At 43.9% G+C, this 25,651-nt stretch overlaps 1 protein-coding gene across 2 annotated transcripts in view; it reads right to left on the minus strand.

The window, feature by feature from the left end:
- RALGPS2 (Ral GEF with PH domain and SH3 binding motif 2) overlaps nucleotides 1-18,510 on the minus strand; it is a 111,286-nt gene extending 92,776 nt beyond the window's left edge. The window contains exon 1 of one of the 2 annotated variants that reach the window (XM_065744910.1): nucleotides 18,487-18,510. The gene's annotated coding sequence lies outside the window, so the exon portion shown is untranslated. Of the gene's footprint in view, nucleotides 1-544; nucleotides 1,000-18,486 lie in introns of those variants that run through there. The other variant, XM_065744902.1, reaches the window with a different exon arrangement.
- Between the last annotated feature and the right edge of the window lie 7,141 nt (nucleotides 18,511-25,651).

Below are 25,651 nucleotides of genomic sequence, written 5' to 3' on the forward strand. Positions count from 1 at the left end.
GCACTACAGATGGACGAGTAACTCCTTTCTTCAGTGGTTCAGCTGGGCCTGCTGCAAACCCAAAGCACTTCTATCCTCCTCACATAACCCAGCTGCTCCAAGCTATGCCACACATGCACTCGTTCTCTAAGCAGCTGTTGCACAACAGTCAGGGTGGTATCAGCTGTTTAAGCTCTATCACTGACTAAATAAGAATCTACAGAACAGCAACAAATAGAAATATATATATATATATATATATATATGTTAGATTTTACATCTACAGTTAAGTTTTAAAGTACAAAACAATGCTTTATTCAAATACAGTCCTTAACTTAGATACCCCTTCCTTACCCTACAAAGAGACAAGTGAAGTTCTCCTTTTTTAAGCAAACACTATCTACAGAGTGTTTCCACCATCGTGTGCACTCACGTTCTGGACAACAAAAATCACTGTTTAGCTCTAGGGAAAAAAAAAGTAGTAACATTAATGTGTATTACCTTAATGTGTATTACCTTAAGGTGCTGTCTCACATCTTCCTCAATTTATAACTACCAAGATTACCTCTTCGTGGTGCTCTGGTAGTCAGTGCTCTTATCTTGTGCTCCCAGCTGGCAACACTCCATAGCTTCAATTTTCTCAGGTGAGATAAAGAAAAAAAAGCACCTCACAAATCTAGGAGAATATCCCTCTTCTGGACAAACTGCTCATTTACCAAATTATAGTGCAAAAAGTCAAACTATTAGTTCTGCCTGTAATAAACTTCAAACAACGACGAAGCTCAGCTCAAAATTGCAGTTCTCTAAAAAGAGTTACACACAAATAGGAGATCCTTACTGTTCTAACCTCTGTCACTCACACACTGCCCATGCCCACCAGCAGAGATGACTAACTCAACCGGGAAGATACAGCACACAGCACATGGGAGGTACCTTAGCATAGAGCAACACATTCTTGCACTAGCACTGGCACACAGCTGCCAGCAACAGCAGGTCCTGGTGCTCCCACAATGCAGGCAGGAATGGAGCAGAAGGAAAGCATCATTGCAACCAACGAGTGGGCCAAAACCCTGAACGTGTGCTTCATGTGCTATTTAAGTTCAGCCTGAATTTGCTTTCCTTTCACAAAAACGACTGGCCAGTAGAGTTACAGAATTTCAAGGCAAAACAAGTTCATAGCACAAGAACTTAAGAAGTTCACTCTCAAAAATAACTGGATCTCTCAAGTCTGTTTCTTCAGGGAGCACCTAGTAGCCTCCCTTCCATTCCGTAGGTGTTCAGGAAGGACTCTGCATAAAGGAGTGTTTTATTCCTTTGGGCTTGGCTATTATTTTATAGCTGCTGTCAGAACATCCATATTGTTATTGTTCCTCTCTATATATATACTTTTAATCAGGCTGTTCACAAAGAGGAACATCCTTGGACAAGAAAACCAACCTCCCAGCCTGCTTTAGCATCCAGCTTTCAGGGAGATGAGTACAGCCTTTACCTGTAGCACCTGTGATGACACTTCAACTCTCTCTACAACTCTTTTTTAACATCACGCACCTGTGTGGAAATCTGTACAGCTGCTACAGAAGCAGTGCCAAGGGAAATAATCTGACAGACTCTCAATTGCCTACATTTGGCACGATGAACACGACGTGGAAGTACAACAGGCATTTGGGGAAGGGAGCTGAACTTCCAGTGCCAGCAAGTTCTGCCTGTGCCACTATCCCCTGCATTTGTTTATGAACGTTTGTCAGCTTTTTCCAGCTTCTGTAAGCAAACAACACAAAAATAGTTGTTTTCCATCTGAGCAGACATATTTTCTGCATTTATCACTCCTCTTGGAAGAACCTCAGTAAACCAAGCAACCGATAAGTGTATAAAAACTCCAACACCAGCCATTAATATTAAATCCTTTTCTCCACCCGCAAGCAGCCACTGATTACTGAGTACCAAAGCATCTGCCTGAAAAAAGTGAAATGTGACACAGAAACCGAGCAAATCCAAGTTATGCAGGACTTCAATAAGCCCAACAGATGTTACTGATACTGGAAACCAAGCATGCTCATTTCAACTGCTGTGATTTAGAGTAAACACTTTAGTGAAGGAGGATCGTATATTATTATTGTGCATTATCAGATCTTGTCATCAAAGACTGCAGGAAAAATCTCATCTCTTTCGATACTCAAGGCAGATAGGAATTTATTTGGAAACATGAAGTTCTGGTATAACCACCTTGTTTCTCCTGCACTGACAACAGCTGAAGCACCAGAAAAAAAAGAACTGAATGCAATTTTAGGGAAATGGAAAGTACAAATGAGAGCCCTGCTGGAGCTACTCCTAAGCCACCTATCTACATTATTGATGAAAGGGCTTGCTCTAAAGAAGGAATGACATAATAAATAACCACATAGTTTGTCCAACTTGTATAATTGATGTAGAATGCAACGTTTTCCAGAAGGCATCAAAAAGACACCAAGGTATAACACAAGCATTCATTTGAAAAGTAAAGCCAGCAAAGTGCAGGAACCAAGTGAGCAGAAATATCTGCACACCTCTAACAGTAACAGAGGCAAATCTCGAAGTCTGAGCTGCAAAACAGAGGGAGAAATACTGCAGGAGAAAGAGACATAGTGGAGCTTTTAACAACACGTGATAAATTTAAAGGAAGATGGGACCATGGCAATGAAATGACTTCTTGGAGTACTTCCTACAGAGGAAGAAGCACTTATAAAATAGCAGCACTTGAAAAGAGTGGAATTTATTTTAGCTGCTAAAGGTGCAAACATCCTTTTGCTCTGTATACTAGACTGAACAGCAATATTATCAACATGCAGTAACAAGTCTGGACTCAGTTTACTGGCATTTCAGAAATAAATGCAAAAGATGCATATATATATACAAGGATGACTGGCCCGTGACGTTTGCTGGCACCTGAAATAAGCAGTAAGATTTCTACAGTTTAAAGATGCCTCTAAATGCATGACAAGCAAGAACAGAACAGCATTTGCTGGTATTTTCATCACCTAGGAGTCAACCCCAGATCATCTATCCCGCACACGAAGCCTGCTCCAGCATGCTTTCAATGAAGGATTTTTAAGATTATTGCTGCACTATGAGCTCAGTACAGTAAGATCACAAGTGACATTCTGTCCAAGGGCTACTTGGAAATCTGAAATATTCAAGTGGATGATTGGATAATTACTACTGAAACATACTCTTCAGTTTAAGATTGGCAGCTGTGCCCATTTCTGCCAAATCAATGCATGCATTAAGATCCGACTGAGTTACAGAGAGGTAGAAGCTGAAATCCTGGATCCAGAAGACAAGACAGACCATAAGTAGTACAATTTCAGTAAAGCTTTGGAGGAGAAGGACATTTTGAATGGAAATGCACTGTTCTACAGCAAATAAAACTTTATTCTTTAAGAAATCATGCTGTGTTTAACTAAAAATAAGATTACATTCATCTTTGTGTCAGTCTTCCCAGCTCATAAAAGGTAAATCTTGGATGCTACAATGCATGGAAGTTCTCGGCATGACATGGCAGAGCATCACAAGTATGAATACAAACAGCATTCTCGTATCATCACTTGGTGATGCTAACTGCATCTTTAAAAAGCCCAGTCTGACACCAAAAAAACCCACCAAAACACATAAGAAAGGAATCTACCAGAAATCATAAATTCAGTTGCTATTAAAAACTGAAGTCTGTGATCTTAGCATGCCAATTCGTAAATGTTCTGCTTTCCTTCACAGTGCAGTGACAGAGCACTGGAGCTGCACAGAGAGATGGTGGGGTCTCCTTCTCTGGAGGTGTTACAGACCCACCTGGACACCTACCTATGCAACCTGGGCTGGAGAGCTGCTATGGCAAGGGGTTGGACTCGATGATCTCTGGAGGTCCCTTCCAACCCCTACAGTTCTGTGATTCTTTCCAGGATCTTCAAAACCTGCACAGTGCTAAAATAAATGAATAGTGCAGATCCTGGGGACATCATTATTGGATGAAAGTAAAAACTCTCAGATCCTAAAACTTATACTATGTAAGCTCTTCTACTCTCTGGCAACTTAGGGCGTGAAAGCTCTTTCCAAAAAGATTTCACACCAATCTTCTTCCTTGCCTTCACTGAGGAGAAGTCTCCTGGCCCAGACTAATTAATGGCACTTGTTTTAGTCATGAGCAATGGAAATTAGACACTCCAGAAAAGCAACGAAAGCTAATTCTTGAGTTCACCTAAATGAAAATACATTTGTTGAGTTCCGGTCATACACTGTATCGCTGATTTAAGAGTTCAAAAATACAAATACATTAAAAAAATGATTTAACCACCCAAAGAAACACACAGCTTGGCCAGGACAAATATTTTTGATAACACAGGATTCACTCTGAACAGGAAGGAAAACAGAAAACACGGCACCTTTGAGAAAAGCCTTCTCAGCATTTTAAAACGCTTCATGATTTCAGAAAGTCTCAAACACTGCTCATATTAAGGAAAAGTATGAACTGCAAATAAGCTCAGTGAGGAAAAAAATAGAAAATAAAGACCAGATGCCTTTTTCTACAGATCCAAATAAGATGTTTCAGTTCTGTCTATAGCCAAGACGATCCATTTTAGGGAACTCCTCCCTACCTGCAGCCTTCCCTGTTGGTGTGAATTATCAACCTCCTGCTCCATATACAATCTAGCAATTTGTTCTTCCATACAGTACCATAAGCAAGTTGCCTTTTAAGTAAGGGCAAAAAAAAAGCCAGTAACTTGGTAGCAGTTGGAGCCCACTCCATTTTTGAAATTAGCTTCAGATTCAGCTTGTGAAGCTGAGAAGGCTCGTTCTCATCATGCTACCAAAACATAAATGAGAGTCAACCACCTCAAAGGGAATATCAGTACCTCGTGGAACAAAAGCCACAACAAGGTTTGAGTGGTTTTGGCAGGTACTATTCTTTGGACACAGCTTCACCACTTAAAAGCTGAGAGATCATAATAAGTCACACCAACTTATCTTCCATCGCCTCTGAGACCACAGAGGGAAAACCACCTCAGCAAGAAGAGCACAAATGCAGCCACCAGCTTAAACACAGTATTCTCACAGTGATTTGCAAGACAGCTTTGTGATCCATTTTCTTCCACCAGCAGCAGAACAGGGTTTTGCAGCAGAGCTGTGCACGGCATTGCTAATAACCACTACATCTGACAAAGCTGGCAAGTAGCAGCCAGCAGAGCTGTTTCACCACACACCCTGGCACATCAACCTGCTTCCTCATCACTGAGGAACAAAGCAAACTCAGTATCTGTTCACTCTTGCGACCCAGCTGCATGCTCAACCCAGCCCCGTCCTGAAACGATGAGCAGAATTCACCAGTAGCATCTCCAACTGAGGGAAGATATATTTACTAAGTTTGAGGATCCTTTCTAAAAGTGTTGGTTTTCCACGGATTAGAAAAGATAACCAACCATGAATTCCCAAACATTACCACTTTCTTCTGGTAAGCAAAGCACTTCAATCAATATTAGCAGCCATAAACACAGAGAAAGACACGAAGAAATAATCTTCAGTTATTTGACCAGTAAGATCATAGCAACACACTCTCTGGTGTCCGAGGGAAATAAGATACCCAATTCCATTAAGGACGTGCAACACAATAGGGAAAGGAGACACCAAAGAAAGTGTGAAACCAGCAACAAAAACTTCAGCTGCCGAAGCACACTGCTTCTGCTCATCTTCCCTTCCTTGCTCCTACAAGCAACATTAGAATGACAGCCATGACACTCTGTGCCAGTCCAGAAAGCTGACACCCAGGAGCCACAGCAACTCCACGACACCACAAGGCAGCAGGAGTCCCACTTCTGCAGTCTAACTTCACTGCTGCTTGCTTCTGTGTTGGCACTTGAGCTTATCACTTCATGCAAAGAACACATATAGCCATAGATTATTATTATTTTTAGATCATGAAAATAAGAGCTAGCTTTTTTTCCCTAGTCTCTCTCAAATAAGTACAGCTGAAATACTTAAAGTTTCCAGCTTTTCTATGGTATATTTTAATGAGGGATTTAACATAAGAGTGACAGCAAGGCATTTTTCATGTTAGCCAGCTGAATTATCAAAAAGTTTCCCTCTTTAGCAATATCATTTAACATTGGCTAAGTAGATTTTGTTTTCTCATTTCACATAACTACATCTGAGCTAGAATTACTCCTTGTCAAAGCAGTCATCCTCAAATCATGAAGGTACACTGCTGCAAGCCAAAACTTGATGTCAAATCTGCACACCCAAGGTTTGGGCTTTTAACAAGCACACACCATAAATGTACAACTCTGCTTCCACACCCACAGGCATTGCAGTTTTCTCCCATGAGCTGATCACACTGCACAGGAACACACACCACTTTGGGGGTTTCTCTACACATCCCTGCATAATGCCAGCTTAAATCCTTTAAAACTTCGAACAAGAAATAATTTGGGATCACACAGTAACAAACACACGAGCGTTGTGTGTTCTCCCCCTCCTATCACACAGCATTTGTTCACAAAAAGAAATTAAAGCAGTTCAGAGTGTTGAAATGCACCTAAAAATTATTGGGGACCAGGAAAACTGAAGTCCCTGAAGCAGATTTAATTGAATACTTCTTTTAAGAGGAGTTACATGACCTTCCCTAAAGCATGAGCTAGGTCCTAATGAAGAAACCTTTCCACCACTAAGACTGCAAAAGAGTCAAGATCGACTTTTCTGAAGCATTAACACAAGTCCCAGCATGAAACCCAGTTTGAGTTCAGTCATAAGTTCATAAGGTTGGAAAGGACCTATAAGATCATCTAGTCCAACCATCCTCCTATCAATATCCCTACCCAACTACTAAATCAAATCCTTTAGCACCTCATCTAAACGCTTCTTGAACAGCGCTAGGGGCGGTGCCTCACCCACCTCCCTAGGCAGGCCATTCCAGTGCCTGACCACTCTTTCAGAGAAAAAATGCTTCCTCAGGTCTAATCTAAATCTTCCCCGGCGCAACTTGTGGCCATTCCCTCTCGTCCTGTCGTTATTTATCAGGGAGAAGAGGCCCACCCCCTCCTCACCACAACCCCCCTTCAGGAAGTGGGAGAGTGCAATAAGGTCTCCTCTGAGCCTCCTCTTCTCCAGACTAAACCATCCCAGCTCCCTCAGCCGCTCCTCATAAGACTTGTGCTCCAGACCCCTCACCAGTTTTGCTGCCCTTCTCTGAACACGCTCCAGGGCCTCAATGTCCTTCTTGTAGTGAGGGGCCCAAAACTGAACACAGTACTCGAGGTGCGGCCGTACCAGAGCTGAGTACAGGGGGACGATCACCTCCCTGCTCCTGCTGGCTGCACTATTTCTAATGCAGGCCAGGATGCTGTTGGCCTTCTTGGCCACCTGGGCACACTGCCGGCTCATGTTGAGCCGAGCATCGACCAACACCCCCAGGTCCTTTTCCTCTCTACATTCTTCAAGCCATTCTGCCCCAAGCCTATAGCATTGCATGGGGTTATTGTGGCCAAAGTGCAGGACCCGGCACTTGGTCTTATTGAACCTCATCCCATTGAGCTCAGCCCAGCTGTTCAGCCTATCCAAATCCCTTCCTACCCTCAGGCAGTTTGACACATCCTCCCAACTTGGTGTCATCTGCAAACTTACTGAGGGTACACTCAATTCCCTCATCTAGGTCATCAATAAAGATATTAAACAAGATGGGCCCCAAAACTGACCCTTGGGGGACACCACTCGTTACAGGACGCCAGCTGGACTTAACTCCATTAACCACTACCCTCTGGGCACGGCCCTCCAGCCAGTTCTCCACCCAGAGAAGAGTGAACCTGTCCACACCACGGGCTGCCAGTTTCCTTAGGAGAATACTGTGGGAGACCGTGTCAAAGGCCTTGCTGAAGTCCAGGTAGACTACATCAACAGCCTTTCCCTCATCTACCTGTCTGGTCACCCAGTCATAGAAGGAGATGAGGTTGGACAAGCATGACCTGCCCCTGGTGAACCCGTGCTGGCTGGGTCTGATCCCCTTGTTGCCATGCACGTGTCGTGTGATTTCCCTCAAGATCATCTGTTCCGAAACTTTCCCTGATACCGAGGTCAGGCTGACAGGCCTGTAGTTCCCCGGGTCTTCCTTATGGCCTTTCTTGTAGATGGGAGTCACATCGGCAAGCCTCCAATCTTGTGGGACCTCTCCAGATAACCAGGAATGCTGATAGATGGCAGAAAGCGGCTCGGCAATCACCTCTGCCAGCTCCCTCAGCACCCTTGGGTGGATCCCATCTGGCCCCATGGACTTGTGGCAGTTCAGATGGAGGAGAAGATCTCTGACCGTCTCTGCTTGGATCACAGGGGGTGCATTATGCGCCCCGTCCTGGACTTCCAGGTCAGGGCAAGTACCCTGTAGACAACTGCTCTGTCTATTAAAGACAGATGTGAAGAAGGCATTGAGAACCTCAGCCTTTTCCTTATCATCTGTGGTTACATTGCCTGCCTCGTTGAGTAAAGGAGGGAAATTTTCCTTAGTTTTTCTCCTGCTGTTAATATATTAGTAAAAGGGTTTCCTGTTCTCCTTTACAGCAGTAGCCAGTCTAAGTTCAAGCTGGGCTTTAGCACTTCTAATTTTCTGCCTGCAGATCTTGGCCAGTTCACTGTAGTCACCCCAAGTAGCCTGACCCATCTTCCAGAGGACATAGACTCTCTTTTTCTCTCTTCCTTTCTTTCTTAGTAGCAGCAGTCTCAATGCACGGAGGTGACTGCCTTGCCATTGGTGACCTCCTGCGGGAATCTTCCTGCACTTCACCCCTTATCACCTCTTCAACTTCCAATGCTGCAAATCTATTGCTTAGGGGTATCTGGGGACACTGGGGAGGCAGAGGGGGAGATTGCCCACGGTACCGAGCAGGGTACCGAGCAGGGACTCTCTGCCAGCCCTCCTTATCCCTCAGATATCCCCCTTCTGCCCTACGGGGACAGGTCAGGGAGTCCACCACCAACTGTGGGGGATCTCCCTGGTACCTTTCTCTCTGGCACTCTAGGGAGTTACTCCACCAGTCAATCTCCCTCTCACAGTCCCTGATGGCCCTCAGTCTCTCAACCTCCTCTTTCAATTCAACCACCATGCTAAGCAGATCTTCCACCTGCTCACACCTTGCACAGGAGAACTGCTTAGCACCCTCATCTAGTAGTAGCAGGCTCTGGCACTCCTTGCAACCAGAGGCCTGTGTAGCCACACTTCTAGGCAGACCTTCTGTCTGGGTCGCCACAGCCTTCTTAAGGCAAGCCCTCTGTCTTGTAGAGACCATGACAGAAAAAAATAAAAACAAAGAAACGAAAAAAATTGAGAGTAAATAAATAAATAATGGTTTATAATAATATATATATAGATATGAATTGTAATGTGATACTTCGCGGCCCTCCCTGAGCCCTTCAGGGATATACCCCTTCAGCCCTATTCAGCTGAGGGGTGTGGGCGAGGGCGCTGAAACCCTGGCAACGCCTGTGCCTCGTTAACGCTTGTGCCTCGTTAACGCTTCGTTAACCTCTCGCGAGAACAGCCGTTGGGACTGCCTGCTCTCACTCGGTTCCCGAGGGACAGGAACCTCCCGAAAACCCACCCTGTACCTCAATCAGCCACTGCAGCTCCGGCTGTGCCGACTTCAAAGCCGTTGATCACGAGGACTGAGCGGTACTTCCCGGTTCTGATCGTTTTAAATCCCCCGCCGTTGCCCTGGCAACGCCTACGCCACGTCAGCCTCTCGCGAGAGAGAGCTGCCGGGGTCTGCCGGGACTAGCTGCTCTCACTCGGTTCCCGAGAGACCGGACCCTCCCGAAACCCGCCCTGTACCTCAATCAGCCACTGCAGCTCCGGCTGTGCCGACTTCAAAGCCGTTGATCACGAGGACTGAGCGGTACTTCCGGGTTCTGATCGTTTTAAATCCCCCGCCGTTGCCCTGGCAACGCCTACGCCACGTCAGCCTCTCGCGAGAGGGAGCTGCCGGGGGCTGCCGGGACTAGCTGCTCTCACTCAGTTCCCGGGAGACTGGAACCTCCCGAAAACCCACCCTGTACCTCAATCAGCCACTGCAGCTCCGGCTGTGCCGACTTCAAAGCAGTTGATCACGAGGACTAATTACATCTGTCATTACACAGACCTTGTCTGCATTAAGAAGTCAGCCAGCTAATTAAGTACAAGGGCAAGCCATTACACGTAGGCACTGAAGAAACGCTATCTACAAGTAGGTCCTAAAGCATGCTATCTGCTTATGAATAGATGCCATTCTTCAAAGGTAAAGAGATGCTGTGCCTCAGAAGCAGTTTTTCTACTTCTTTAATATCACTTTAATATACCTTCAACTTTATAAAACATCACAGACCTGGCATCCACTTCAAGTGAAAACAGTATCGACTATTTTCTTTGTTTGATCTCCTGACTATGGTTTGGTTAACATCATTTTCCTCCCCGAATTCCCTTAGAAGCATTCTGGGTAGGCACTTTGAGCTCTTCAATACATATAGCTGCTCTATTTATGCAATTTGCACAAATAAACTTTCTGCCAGCAGAGCAAGACTTACACAATGCTATTACACAGTGTAAGAAATAACCAAAGAATCACGATTTCACACTGTGAATAAACGTGGCACTGAAGACCTTGTCTAACCCAATACAACACAAGCTTGCTTAAAAAATATCTGCTATTACCACGACTAAAAAAGCTATGGTCTAGACTGAATCAGAAACAAAGTTACTGTGCTCCAGGAATGAGAAAAGCTCTCCCAGCAGGGTATTTCACTAAGAGCAGCAGAACTGATCTGGCAGAATTTGTTCAAAATCAATCCAAACCAAGACTAGGCTTGGGGGTGGGGAGGACTTGATTAGAAGAAATTATGCATCATTAATAGTGTAAATAACCAGAAAAGGGGCTAGCCAAGCACTTTGCAAACAGGAAAGGGGAAAAATGTGCTGTAGAGGGACATTGGGCATTACTGTACACTACAAACAGAACACAATTTCATGATGAAAGTGCACACCTAACAAGCAATGTTAATTAACAAACCTAACACACAGCATATTAGGAAGTAATAACAATAAAGCTTTCTACCCAGGCTACCTTTATCCTCCTCCTACTTTCAGGCAGGCCTGCAAGGCCTGGGTTGTGACCCGACAAGCAAACAGTTTGAGTTGCTCACTGTCTACCACGTTATCAGCTCTCAAATACAAGATCAGAGTGGACAGCTAAGCAGAAGTCTTACTACGCCTTGACGAGCTCTGTGCTCTGATCTCTAGGAGGTGCATGAAGATCACCCCAACCACATGGGGCGACTGAGCCCAAGAACTACTCTTAAAACATCTGGCAGCTTGGAAAGGAATCACAGGTATTGCCATAAAACTCATCGGTGAGTGTACCACAATTATCCACAGCTATCTGTAAGACGCCTGATGCCAAAACCGACTTGTCATTCTAAAGATATGTGAGTATTATTCTAAATATTCTAAAAAGAAATGAGATGTCTTGAGCAAGGAGAGACCACCACTACTCAGATAAAGCAGAGGGAAAAACCAGCTGCTAACCAAAGACAAGGCTGTCAGCAGATTGGCCTGGACTCGCTAGTATACCAGCACCCTTCTGGTGCGCCTTAACCACACAGAGAAAACTAATTGCATGACAGAGTAGGGCAGGAAATACAAAGATTAAGTCATCCACTTAACTATATGCTTTATCAATATATTAGAGTTACTAATTACTAACAGCACAAAATTGCTATGTATTAATGGAAAAGAAAAGCAACCAGAAAAAAAACAACAGTCCAAATCATTGGGCTATCTTTCACTGACTTAGCCCTTCACACTACTAATGCACGTTCTGAAATCCAAGATGTCCACCCAAAACTTAACACACACAGGCTGATTGCAGATGCTTTTGGAAACCACAGAAATACTTGGAAGCCTTCTGGATTAGGTTTTGCATGATCAGACAGATGTCTCCATCACTGAGTTCCCAGTAACATCCTCATTTCCACTCTACCAGCCTACTAAAAAAGATGGGACAACTACAAAACCGAGCTTCGATTTGGAGCAATTTGCAAAAGCAAAGCAAAGATCCTATAATGCCTCAAATGTATCTGAATGAAATCCAATAGATACTAAGTTCACAAAGTGGATAGAGACTAATACATTTTTACCCAAGCTCCTACACTTGCAAACCCTACTAGCGTACTCCAAGGTGGAGTACAGCTTGTGCTCTAACATCAGAGATGAATGCCCCACAAGCTATAACCAGTGGAACAAACAACCCACTTATGATTTCAGCTGGTTTGTGGGAACTCTCATCTGCCCTTTGCCAGCTGTCTCTGCCACTGATCACTCTTTTCCATTCCTTTCTCTGCCATCGCTGCAGCACAAGACTTTGCAGAGCTGCAGAAGAAACAGCTTAGAGGAAACTCACACTGAAAAATAAAGCAAGGGAGGAAAAAAAAAAGCTTAATTTCTTAGCTGGGTAAGTCTTCTGATGCAGTTCACCTCACCAGCATTTCTGTTAAAACAGTGTGGTAAGTGAGTGGCAAGAAAAAAGCTGCCACTGAAAAATGCATGAGGTCAAAACCTGATTTCAATTACAAACCAACCTCAGCTGGTTACAAGCGTGGAGAACCCCAATTTTGTCAAGCAAGTGACAAAGCTCAGCAGCAATTACAAGATCAACCTAGCAACTTGTCAACGATGAGAACTCAAAACATGAGGTAGCAAAAATGTTTACACATTTGAGGTTTATGTATGACTGACAAGTCAGAAGTCCACCCGTGGTTACGTGACTCTTCACAGAGCACAAATTCAGACATGAGGCTTAGCAAGAAAAGCTTTGAAAATCTAGACTTCTAGCTTTTCATTGCAGGCTTCAGTCTGCCTGTACATTAATATGAAGAGCTTATATCACAGCAGAAAATGTGCCTTGCACTAGACCTGCTTATTCACTTCTTGGTCCGGCTCCAGTAATTCTGCAACGTTATACTGCTTACTCTAAACCTAAATGAAAATATGATACTATAGTTCAGGCAATCATCCCAAGCCCTGGGCACCTTAATAATGTGATAAAAGCAAACTAATTTACAAATTGCATTAAGATCACTTTCTCAGGATCTCTGCCAGTTTCATCTAGCCACTATTATCTAAGAAATACACCTCAACTTTAAAACAAGATCAATACACTATTTCCCCAACACGATCAATCTGAGTCAGCCTCAACAAGGACAGCAAACTCCATACTCTGAAAGCTGTTTCTTAATGAATAATGAGGGAGGCTCAAATCAAACAGCTTTTAATGCCATACTGCTGCAACAATGGTCAGAATCCTGATTCCTAAGTAGCCAGTCCTAGATCGCTTCAGACTTAATTGACTGCAGACAATCTCACAGCTCCACTAGGAGAGAAAGAAGTAACACATATATATCCCAAAGCAGTCGTGCTCCTGACTCCTGTTGAGATGGTTCCCAAGCAAGACATTCCGCACCAGATGATGCAAACATCTAAACTGCTTTAAAACAGAAATTCAACGTGAGAGACAGTATCTCAAACTTCTCTGCAATGAGTATTGTGCACCTCTTCCCTCCCACGGAGAGCTGTGGCCTCAGACAGCCTGCCGACATATGATACAGACAGCGTAAGTGAAGATTGAAGAGCTCCCTGAAATAACACAATCAGGCTGGTCCCCTTTCAGCAGAGGAATCCAGAGCAAGCTTAACCATCACTCTCTCTGTGCCATTTCTGTTTATCCCCTGGCATGCTGTTATTTGTTCCTTAACTGACCCATGCTTTGCCCCCAAGTTACACTTAATTATTTGCACCCAAGTTACACTTAATTATTTGCACTAAGGACTGCAATGGTGACAACTTCTAGTCAAATTCTTGTCAGCTCTAGTCAGATTAGGAGCTCTCAATCTTTAAGACAGAGACTGAAAAACCCGATTTTATTGCTCCGCTGAGTGCTAGCAACAACTGAAGTCACCAGAGGGCACTAACAGTTATCTAATGGCAAAGGCACTCTTCAATTAGGAAAGTTGATAATTACATCCACATCATCATGTATATTTTATCTGGATTGAACTACAGCCAGCTTGTTCTCATCCACATTCAAATCTCAACTACATGCTGATGAGGCACAGAGCTACGTTAATTGCTGTGGGTCACACTTGCAATATGTGGGGAAGACTCAGAGACTCCTCAGACAAACCAGAGAAAATAGAGCAGGCACATGCCTCGCCCAGGTCACCTGGGATTCAAAGCTTACAATGCCCATTAGATGTATTTGCATGAAGGCATACTGAAGTAAGCATGGAGAATAGATCAAAAGACCTAACCTCAAAGAAACAAAAATAAACAAGGATTCTTAGGACTCTGCACCAAGATGAATCCTGCTATAGGGGTCCACAAGCCTTCAAAGGAAGAAAAGATGAGGGGGACTTTCAATTCAACCACTTTCAGTTTAACCATCGAGCAGCAACAGAGGCATTGCTCTCTCAGTTTCGGCATCACCTCAACTGCCATGGTACATACTACAACAAAAGAGTGCAGGTTTGTTTTAACAACTGAGAAAGAAACAAGTTTTTAAACCACAAAGACAGCCCATACACAGAGCTGACAAGAGTATTTCTTAGCATTTGGACAAAGAAGCCCTTCAATTTCCCAGTGCTGGAGGGTTACACCCAGAGATCTTTCCTAACAGAAAACTCCAACTTGTAGGTGCACCTGATACAGTTACAGATAGCCATAACACAGCACGCTAAGAGCAGTCCTGAAGCAATAAGGGCAAAACCTCTGAGATCTGCAAGGTGCACAGCCTCTTTTTTCAAGCATTATTGCCCTGAGGTTCTACCTACACAGCCATTCTTGTAGTTGAAACATAAGACAACGCAGATGGGGAAGTAAGGGGGAAGCCTGTCCATCACCTCTCAGCATAGAGGTTACATCTGTGGAAGAAGATGCACTGACAATAAATAGAGGACAGCAAAGGGCATTCTCAAGACATCTCTGTGAGTTGAAGGAAGATACCACAGAACAGCTTACAATTCATCTCAAAGCCATTAGGGAAGTTGGACAAGACTAGTCATGACTGTATTAGAGCATGACAAACCTCAGACTGTACTTCAGGAAAATGGAATTTCAAAGTGTTTAGCTGGAGCAGCAAGAGCTGCAGAACCTCTGGCTGATGCCTTGCACTGCTTTGCTCCAGCTCTGGCTGCAGATGTCCTCCTTCTGCTTGGCAGAATACAGGATGATAGCAGCTCGACCACAGGCAGGGTTCTAACACCAGCCCCCCTGGAATCCTACATGGCCCTTAGGGATCTTTGCAAGAGAAAAAAATTGCAGTCACACATCTGCACATACCAGTTAACTAAGCATGAAGAGCATCTACTTAAAATACCCAACACTGAGATTCTCTTGCTTCAGCAGTCTTCTAAGGTGATTAGTTCATAAACAGACAAATGCGAATCCCACAGAGCTCTATTTGTGCAATAAATACTACCCACGAATGCATATTAAGAGATGACTTCTACTGCAGCAGTTCCAAGTATCTAAATGTAAAGGTATTAACACAAGTGCTTTCTTGTTAGTTTTAAAATACATTTTTAAATATCTTCTCAAACATTACCCCTCCCAAGGGCTGTAAAACAACATCCAAAGCAGGAATATACTATGCCTTTGATGTCTTACAGTTAGGCAAAACACAACTGTGCTCCCCACCCTTAAAAGCAGATTTTCAACTCAGCTTTATTTATTGAATGAAAGGAGGATCCCAAATGAGTCAGCTCCAGGGAAATAGGAAGGAAATCTCCAATTTCAATCAAAAGAAAATAAGGAGGAAAATAAGATAGAGGTCTGTCCTTATCAAGTCTTTTAATAGTCAAATTTATGTGAGCCAGAGCATTAGCACACCAAGATCATTGTGTAGGAAACCTGCTCTGGCAGGGGGGTTGGACTCGATGATCTCTGGAGGTCCCTTCCAACTCCTATGATTCTGTGATCGTAAGCTTTGTGCAGCCTCAATGTTGTCTATCTTCAGTAATTGCTTAACACCTAAGTTCACACAAGTAGCTGAAGCTGAGTTAGCCATGCACCTTCACACTTGTTTACTGGTGCTCAGCAGCATCAGGATCAGCAAAATCTACACTGAGAGAGCCCCCTCACCCCATTAACTAAGGAATCCAACACAGCTCCTCAAAACGCAGGCAAAACACAAGCTGGAGTATTTCACAAGATGAACAACAAGCTCCAAGCCACCGCTGTGCGTTTTCCACTTGTATCCACAAGTGACTGCCCTTCCCCTCGCTCAGACACACACCTGAGCCTTCCTGTGCTCCAGGAGGAGTGCTTGAGCTCAGACCAGTAGGAGCGGCTTTTTTACACACGCTCTAAACGCGGATGTCACCAGAGGGCCCTCTTTCAATACAAGTGACCTAGCTTAGCAAACTTCTGAGCACGCCTACAGATAGCCCGCATCCAGGGATGTATGGAGACTGGAGAAATTAATTAATTATTTTGTGTGTGTGTGCGCGGGGGAGGGGGGGGGAGGGGAAATCCCTTGCAGAAGCAAAACCAAACGCAAACGAAGCGTGCACATTTATCCCAGAAAATAAGTATTTCAGAGTAGCCAGAATGTTAGGACCACAAGCCATTACCCCGTGCACCAGCTGCTATCAACTCATTCAAACACTTTTGGCACCTACGTGGATCATATCAGCTTACAGAAGCAGGACCCAAGCCAGGAGAGATCATGCAGAGATGCTTACAGCTGTACCTTACCAAGGCTTCTGAACCTTACAGTAGCACATGAAAACAAACAAACACACACACACAAATCATCAAGAGAAAGCTTTGGGGAACAACATATGTCTTCACTGTTTGCCATTCTGTATTTGATGCTGTTTTGAGCGTAAAGAATTAGACCGTTTGCAATAAGACAACAGAAAGGTATCAGCAACATCAGCAGTACGGTCCACGTATTATTTCTAAGGGCCTCCTGAGATGTAAACAAGATTTAAAAAACCCAACCTGTTGAGTTGGAATTCATTGAGGAACGTACACAACCACTGACAAACGCAATCGGGCTGCAAATCAACAAGGCTTGCAGAGCACTTCTCATGTGAAAGGTAGCATCCATTTTGTCCAGAAATAAAGCAACCCAGCCAGACTCAGAGGTGGATAATGATAACAAAAACACTGTGCTGCGTGCCACGGCAGTTTACAGTCTCGAAAGAAGATCAAAAAACCTATAGGCCTACAAAACACGCTCTGCCTGCTCACGCACCTATCCCGTTTGGAAGTCTCCGTCCCCTTTGTGTGCAGCCCCATAGTTTAGCATAGACATGGGGGGAGGAGGGGGGGGAAAGGTCCGTGTAAAGGCACCTTTTGTCAGCACGGGGCTCTCGGAAATAAACACATCCACCCCATTTCGCCAGACAGCAGCCGCCGTTAGCACACACAGGTAGCAGCTAAAACTACTACCTACCGTCACCGCTCATCTCGGTTTGAGTTACAAGCGGTTTTCCAACGCCAGCTGCCAGGAAAGCAACGTGCCAAACGTTTCTGCCGTCAGACAAACAGCATCTATTTACCCGCTCTCCCAAACAGCTGCCTATCTGCTGCAGGGCACCCCTGCCTGCTGGAAAACCATCTCCGGGGCGGCCTCGCACCCTGCACAGCCCCCGAGCTCTGCCCCACGCATGTCACGGCCACTCGGCCGTCCCCGATATCGTCACCCGCACGCCTCACTGCGATAAGCAGCCCGCTCCCCCCCGCGACACGCTCCTCGGGCCCTAGCGCAAGTAGACGGAATAAAATAACAGAGAAAGACAGCGGAGCAGCTCCGGCCCGGCGCTCAGCCCCGCATCCCTCCATCTTGCGGCCCCGCAGCGCAGCCAACGCCGTCCCGCACACACGCACACGCACCCCGCGTGCCTAGGGGAGGGGAGGGGGCGCTGCCGAGCCCGGCCCGGCACCGCCGATGGCGCCGCAGCCGCGGAGGGGTGGGGAGCGGCCGCAGGTGGGTGCCGGCCGCACGGAGCCGGCCCGCGACCCTCCCCGGATCTGGGAGGGGACCGGGCGCTCCAATCCCCGTCCGGCAGCGCTGCGGAGCCCGGCGCGCCGGCCGGAGGAAGCCTCCTTTTTCTCCTCCTCCGGACAATGAGCCGCGCCGCCTGCCTCACCTGCGAGACGGGGGCGAGCGGGAAAGGCGCTCCGGCTGCCGGGCTGCGCTCGCTGTGCTCGGCGCCGCTCACCGCCCGCGACCCACGCACGCACACGCTCACACACATACACACACACACACACACACACACACGCGTGTGCGGGGGCGGCGGCGTGGGGGGGAGCCCCGCCGGCGCCGACCTGCGCATGCGCAGCGAGCGCTCCCGGCCCGCCTCCTTCCGTGCGCGCGCACGGGGCGCGCGCCCTCTACTCATCCTCCGCCGCCTTGTCCTCACTGACTCCCCCGGGCCTCCCAGTCAGCTCCGGCCGCTGACCCTCACCGACGGCTTCGTCCGTTCCTCCGCTGTCCAGTGTTGCAACGCTCCTCGAGGGAAGGACGGGGAGAGCTGGAATGGAGCGCCGCTGGTGGAGGGTGCTGCTCCCTCCTCTCGCGGCTGGAGGTGGACTCGATAGAAAGAGCACCGCTGCACTGAGAAGTTCATGCGCTTCCAAGCAGGGCAATGCGTGGGCTTCCTATCATTTCTTTAAGAAACGATGAGCGTGGAGAGCTCTTTGCGTCACCTCAGGAGTGAAAGCAGTCAGAAAACCACCAGGTTTTGCAAGAACTGCCATGAAGTGCAAGCGCAGCTGAGACCGGGCCTGGCACTGCTCGCTCTTCCACTTAACGCCCCTGCCACAGAAGCTCCAGCCCCACTGAGTTACTGCAGTAATTAATAGCACTTACACACAGTCAGGATGTTTTACAAATAACACCGAACCTCACGACATCACGAGTCGCCGTGTTGTCATCCTGTCGTGGAATCAACCCCGCTTCCTCCATGTCCCTGTGGGATGGAGTGAGTCTGCCAGCACAACCTGGAGCTGCCACCACATAGAGAGCACGTGTAGCAGGGTCCTAGGCACATCTGAGCTGCCCAGATGAAATGTGGGCTGCCTTCAAGAGCACTCTCTCCTCTTGTGTACTTGTCTTGATCCAGGATAAAAGGAAAAGAAATTGAACACCCAACGCCATCCTTCCACAGTTTGGTGCACCTCTGGTAGGTCAGTGAATGGAAAGAATGCTTCACTGGCTTTGGAAACACCAAATTTGGAACCTCGGCGATGCTTAATGCAGAAATAAAGGAAGATTCTAGAAAGATAGTAAAAATAAAAAGGAAAGCTGACACCTCAGAAAGAGGAAGCAAAGGTAAATGCTCAGTGAGCGACTCTCCTTCTCTAAAGCAGAAGATAGATGGGCTAACTTGTCTGATAGAATAAGCTTCTCACTACTCGTTACCTAAGTGGCAGATACAGGGGGGCTGGAAACACAAATTTTGAAAGACACTGTTCACATCTTTCATTGAATCTTGCAAAGAAACTTCATGGTGGATTGTGAGGAAAGAAAAACAAAACATCACGGACCAAAACCTAAGAGAGATGAAACAGGAAAACAGTCACTGAAAATCAGAGTGAAAAGCCAAAGCAGTGGAGTGTTTTTAAGATTTTGTGACTGAACATGTGTTGTAAACATCCTTACAGACTGTCTAAAAAAAGGGCTGGACCAAAGAGAAAAGCATTTGTAGAGGACACGAGAGCGTGGGGCACATGGAGAAGTTAATCAGTGTGAACCAACTGTGCAGGTGGGCAATACTGTGAGAAATCCAGTATGGATAAGTTATCATCAAACCAACAGAATAGATACTGGAGGAAAGAAATCTGATTATACATCTAAATTAAAGGGAATAGGTTAAGCAGAAAGTTCAGCCAAAATTTCTCCTCAGCGTACGTGCATAGTCATGCAAACAACATGCCAAGATATGGAACAGGGAGTAACACACAATGCTGGATGCCATGTCATCATCTCATGTCAAAAAGAGTTTTAAACAACGAGTGGTAAAAGAGAAACGATGAGAGGGAAATGTAGGTTTTGACTTCAAGACATATTTGCCTAAATGACCAATTCTACCTCATTTGTACACTGAAGCCCCATGGTTAGGTGCTTTTCCTCTAGGATTCCTCAGTCTTTTCCAATATGCCACCTTCCAATATCCAGCCACCTATTCTATACACAGAGCTGGTGTTCCTGATTATTTTATAGATGCTGTTTTTCCGCATTATATTTAGTGTTGCCTTTAAAATTTGTTATTAGTCAAACACTGCAGCTGTGCTGTTAAATATTCAAATCACAGGAAGCGTCATAAAGAGGAAATGGCTAGATGAAAGCGTGTGGCAAAATAGCTGATCAGAATGAAGAAAGCTGCTGTCAGAAGTACAAGGAAACCGCTGCCACTTGCGAGTGGCAGACTGTTAGGGAATGTGTGCAGATGGTCAGTCCTGAACGAGCCTCTTTCATTCCAAATGAACGAGGCTGAAGATTTTACAGCCCGCAGGACATCACGTTTGTCATCGCCACTTTTGTGTGAGAGAACAGAATTAGAAGTGATGGCTGCTTGTCCATCCTCCCTGCATGTGCATACTCTCCTGCATAATTATTTACTATAGATCTTAGAAGTTATTTTTAAGATGCTTTTAGCCCAAATTTTATTAGCAATGATTATTTATATAAGCTGCTGCCTCAAAGAGTTGCACTTCTCTGCATGAGTGTAACAAACTTCGCTGTTAACTAGAAACCCCTCTAGCTACCTAGCATATAAACAACTCCTTTCAAAAGCTCACATCTTCCACATTATCTACCCACTGACATGTTGGAAATTTATCAGTATATTTCTAATTTCACAGATGAAAAACATTTTTCCATTAGGCAGCATAAAAGACTGTGCTTCCATATGCAAACTTTAATATGTTTGCAGGAGCAGCTGTAATAAAGCATAGAGTCTGTGAGCCAAAGCACTTGCTATAGCAAAACCTAAGTCTATAAAAACGTCAGTGGATTAAAGTCACTGCTTATTATATGTTCCTTAACAGAAAATAGTGTAAGCATCTTATATTAAAAATTCATAATGCCAGTTACTTTAATCAGATTTGCTTGTATAGATTGCAATATTCTAGAAACTGTAAGGAGAAGGAGAACTGGCATTTGTTTCTAACTGGTCATATCATGCCATGGGCAGTATAGCTATACATTAATATAAAATCAAATGAATTTAGTTACCTTTAAGACAAGATTCCTGAGTACTGCAGATCTTAGTTTTGGTAACTGAGGATTGGAAAGAGCATAGCTTTGTGGCACTTAGTTAGCACCTCCTTAATTACTAATTACGTGGCACTAGATAAAGTTCTTCTAACGAGTTGTGAATGTAAAAAGAGCCATTATCATATGAAGTTGTTAGTTAAAATAGTTTGATATGAGATATCCCAAAAGATAATTGCTAAAACATACTGTTCCCTTCAGCAATGAATAATATAGTAGAATATGTTTTAATATTTCTATACATTTCTATATAGTAGACAATATTTCCATAGCTTGTAATTCCTATGTTTTATTTTTCTTCTTTGGGTTAAGTTATTCCATGGGTTGATTTGCATTTAGTTCATACTACTCCGGGCTGAGAGATGCTAAAGAAATGAAAATATTGCTAAATTGACATTTTATGAGAATTAAATTGTTTTGCTTTGTTTTCCTCTGGAACTGTACAGTCATTTCTCAAGACTGCATCACTATGCAGCCGTGGTACCTGGGTTTTGTTACTTCCTGATGTGACAGTGCTCAGGTATACAAATCTGGCTTTATAAATGTAGTGCTTTACATTGTACAAGTTAATTTTGAGGTTTAGTAAGACACAGTCTTCAAACTTCCTCGTATATATTCCTATTCTTTTGATCTGTCACTCCCTCTGGTGCCCTTTGTTGTAGGTAGAGTCAGAACTGGATAAATGTCATGTCACTGTATCTATCATCATTTTCCTCTTTCCTCAAAATGTTGTATACACACCTTTTTTTCCTAATAAGTGGATGCCATTCCTGCTTCAATCACAATATGAGCTTCAGTTGGATCAGTTAAATGTGGAAATAAGCATAAAAAGTATTCTAAAGGATAAAAACACAAGACTCAAATAGACACTAGAGACACAGTGTTCAGTGTTTTCAGTTGGAGAAAGGAAACTACTGAAGAGCTGAATACTACTGAATATGTTTCATGGCTGCTCTAATTCAGTACATTCAACATATGCACACATATCTGCTCCTGAAAGCATTGTGATTAATGTAAGAATACCTCCTGAGGAATTCCTATCTGCTTGTTTCTCAGTTTGAGCAGTAATGAAAGGATGAGCTAGAGTCACCATCGCAGCAGCCTGTACTGGTTGTTCTTAACATTTTCAAGATCACCACTTTGTGAAGAGTATATTAAAACAGCAGCTTCTGAATTCACCCAAGCACACATGTGCATTTGTACACACACACACATGCTTTAACAGGACTTCCTCTTCACATCTGCAAAGCATTGTTTTCCCAAGGTCAGCAAAAGTTCTTCCACTCCTCTGCCATGAGGAGGCTGCACACAGAGCACATGTTATTTCCTAACTGCTGTATATGCAACTTATGGATGTTTCCACAGGAAGAGAATACAGTTTTTCCTGTGTTGCCTTCCTACACTCCAGATGTACAAATGTCAGGCTCCTGGTTTATGTTAGAGTCCTATGAGCAGCTTTTTCTGGTAGGAACAATGCTGGTAGCATCAGGGATGGAGCCTAGGCACAGAGTGGATTGGTGGCACAGAGGCAGAAGGATAATGTCCTTCTTTTTGTGCTTTCCTAGCATCCCTGTAAATCACTGGAGACTGTGTATCATTAGAGACAGTACTTGCAAACAGCTTAATAGAAAGCAAATCCCTCCACACTTGTTTTTATGCTGTATAATATCTATCTAGACATTTCCCACACAGAGTGGAGATGCTGAGATACCTATATGGTTCATACACAGACTGTAAGCAGCACAAACACGGTGATTTACAACAGGTTTCAGTGACCATCTGAAGGGAAAAGATCCCAAATATGGACAGCAGCAACTGTTAATTGAAACTAGTCATATTTCATCTATGTAAACAAAGTAATGATCACGTCTGCCACAAGACTTGAAGAGATTTATCTTCCAGGCTCCCTAATATGGACACATCTGTCCCTTTCTTAAATCCTATGTTCTTGCCATCTGCTCCAAGACGCTTTTTTCAACCCCAAGCAGTGATTAAACAGCTACTTGGAGAAGAAACAAGTATGATTTTTTTTCTTAACCAAAATGTCCAATAGCTAAAAAGAAATTAAAAAATCAAACAAAACAACATAAACCCATATCCCTCTTGGATCTCCACTGATTTTGTTACATGAAGTGTTATTAATCAGATACTCAATTTACAGATCAAGGTAATGTTTACATCTGACCATACATCACTCCCACAGGTTCTATGCAGTTTCATGATAGAGGTTAATAAATTAGGAGCAGATTAAGTTAATACCATTTAGCTAATAAGTCAAAATATGATTAAGAGGTAACTTGACATGGGCAAATAAAGAAATGCTCTGCTCTGAAAGGTATGAATCCTCCTAGAATTATTTACTTCTGCAGTAGAAAATAGCAAGTCATGCTCCTTAAGCTGTGCTGCATACTTACCTCTCTACATCCTGGATGGCAGAGAGGGGACAAAAGAGATGCAGCTCTCTCTTTTCTGCATGAGAAGAGCCAAGAAGAGCAATTGGGTAGATTCTGTCCTGCCTTCTGGGCAAAACTGCAGCCTGCCCAATCCCCATGTGGGTCATGTAAATCGAGGAAGCTCTTTATTTTGCATCCCTCATTCACCGCAGTCACAGAAGGATCAGTCGTGATCCTTCTCTTATTGCTCATTCGATGCCATGAAATCTTTGTGAACTACTAGAGATCTGTCAAGCATTTTGTTACTTGTTAAGATAATGGTGTGGGGTGATGATAATATAGCCATAAATATACTAAACATTTTAACTTGTTCCTTTTACTATGAGTTCCTCTATAGTTGGTTTTTTTTTTTCCTTTTTTAGATTGCTTCTTCTTCCTGTATACAAGAAATGATGGATTTCACCTCATGATTCCCTTGAGCTACACAGGAGGTAACTAGAGTCTGTATTTCTTTCTTAGCCTTTGCTCTCTTGTCCTGCTTGCTGTGCTTCTGATAGCCTCTGCAATTATAATGAACAGCTTACATACATGGGAAAATAGGTTTGTTTGTTTGTTTTGCACTGTCTTTTCAGAAATAATAAAAAGCAAAATCTAAAATGTCCAGTATTATCCATCAATCCGTGACAAGAATATTATGTCTAGCAGTCTAAGGAGGTAGAGATCCATTGAATCCTCTGGAGGCCTTGCCATTTCTTAGTGAAGTGCACCTCAGTGAAGGATGTGGATGGCTCACCTGTTCAGCTTTATATTTAATAAATACATTGCTTAAGTTACTTCAGACAAACAGAATATATTGTTTTATAGGCAGTATTTTCAGAGTTATTTATATAAATATTCTGGGGAACGCTTTTGGGATGAGCAAAAGTGGAAGACATCATATTCTGTAGCCTTGTGCTGGTAGGTCTTATATGCTGGTAATCACTTCAACAACATTTGATAATGCAGTAACATGTCTTTGAGAACATTACTGCATGTAACGTGGCTTGTCAGAAGCTGAAGTTTGGTGATGAACACTACACTGATGATACGCTCACGTATGAAAATTAGAAAGCCAGGTTATAATACAGCTTTAGATTCTCATTTGCAGGTGAAAAAAAAATAAGAGGTAGAGATAATGTCTCAGACACTCCCTTGTTTTCCATGTTCTTCCTTTTTCCCCCATGTATCAGGCAATATCAATACGAACGAGTTTAGTTACAGAGGCAGGATATCTATGGAATGCTGAATGTTAGGACATAGCAAACACTGCTCAAGGTCATTTGCATCAAAAGGAAAAGATGAAACAACATTTAGTAGAAGACCAGAACGTTTCAGTATTCTTTACTAGAACTGTCTCAAAAACCCGAATTCTAGGTCTGAATTCTCTATTAAGCCATGAAAGAATTTTCATACCAATATAAATACTATGGGGAATGTAGAGACATTGCAAATTTTCACTTTAAACAAGCAAACAAAAAAAGAATGATGCCACTGTCACTGCTCCGTAACATCTCTGTTGAGAATCACTTTAAAGTATACTCTTAAAATAAATAAAAAGTCAGTCTCTATGGAGGCAAGGCTTGTTTCATGAGAAAGATCATCTGACATGTAGCACTTGGACTGGAAGGTCTCATGTTTATAAATGTGTCTCAGCTGGAGACAGCTGCTGAACTTTTGAAATTTCGAAGAGATTCTTCCTGTATACTCTGGAAAGGCTTCAAAGTACACTCAGCAAGCAAACTCCAAAAATACAATGGGTGTTTTTTAGCAAGTGTTCACCTAAACTACTGCTCTATGCCACATAATAGCAGAAAAAAACACATGCCCGAGAGTCAGAGGAGTATTACATCTCAAAAAAATTGCACATCCATTTTAAATCAGCCTTTGAGAGCTGCATGAGAAAATACTTTGACAACAATCATT

The sequence above is a fragment of the Cyrtonyx montezumae genome, unplaced genomic scaffold, assembly GCF_038088225.1.
Source record: "Cyrtonyx montezumae isolate F1298 unplaced genomic scaffold, pur_monq_1.0 scaffold_1, whole genome shotgun sequence".
NCBI lineage: Eukaryota > Metazoa > Chordata > Aves > Galliformes > Odontophoridae > Cyrtonyx > Cyrtonyx montezumae.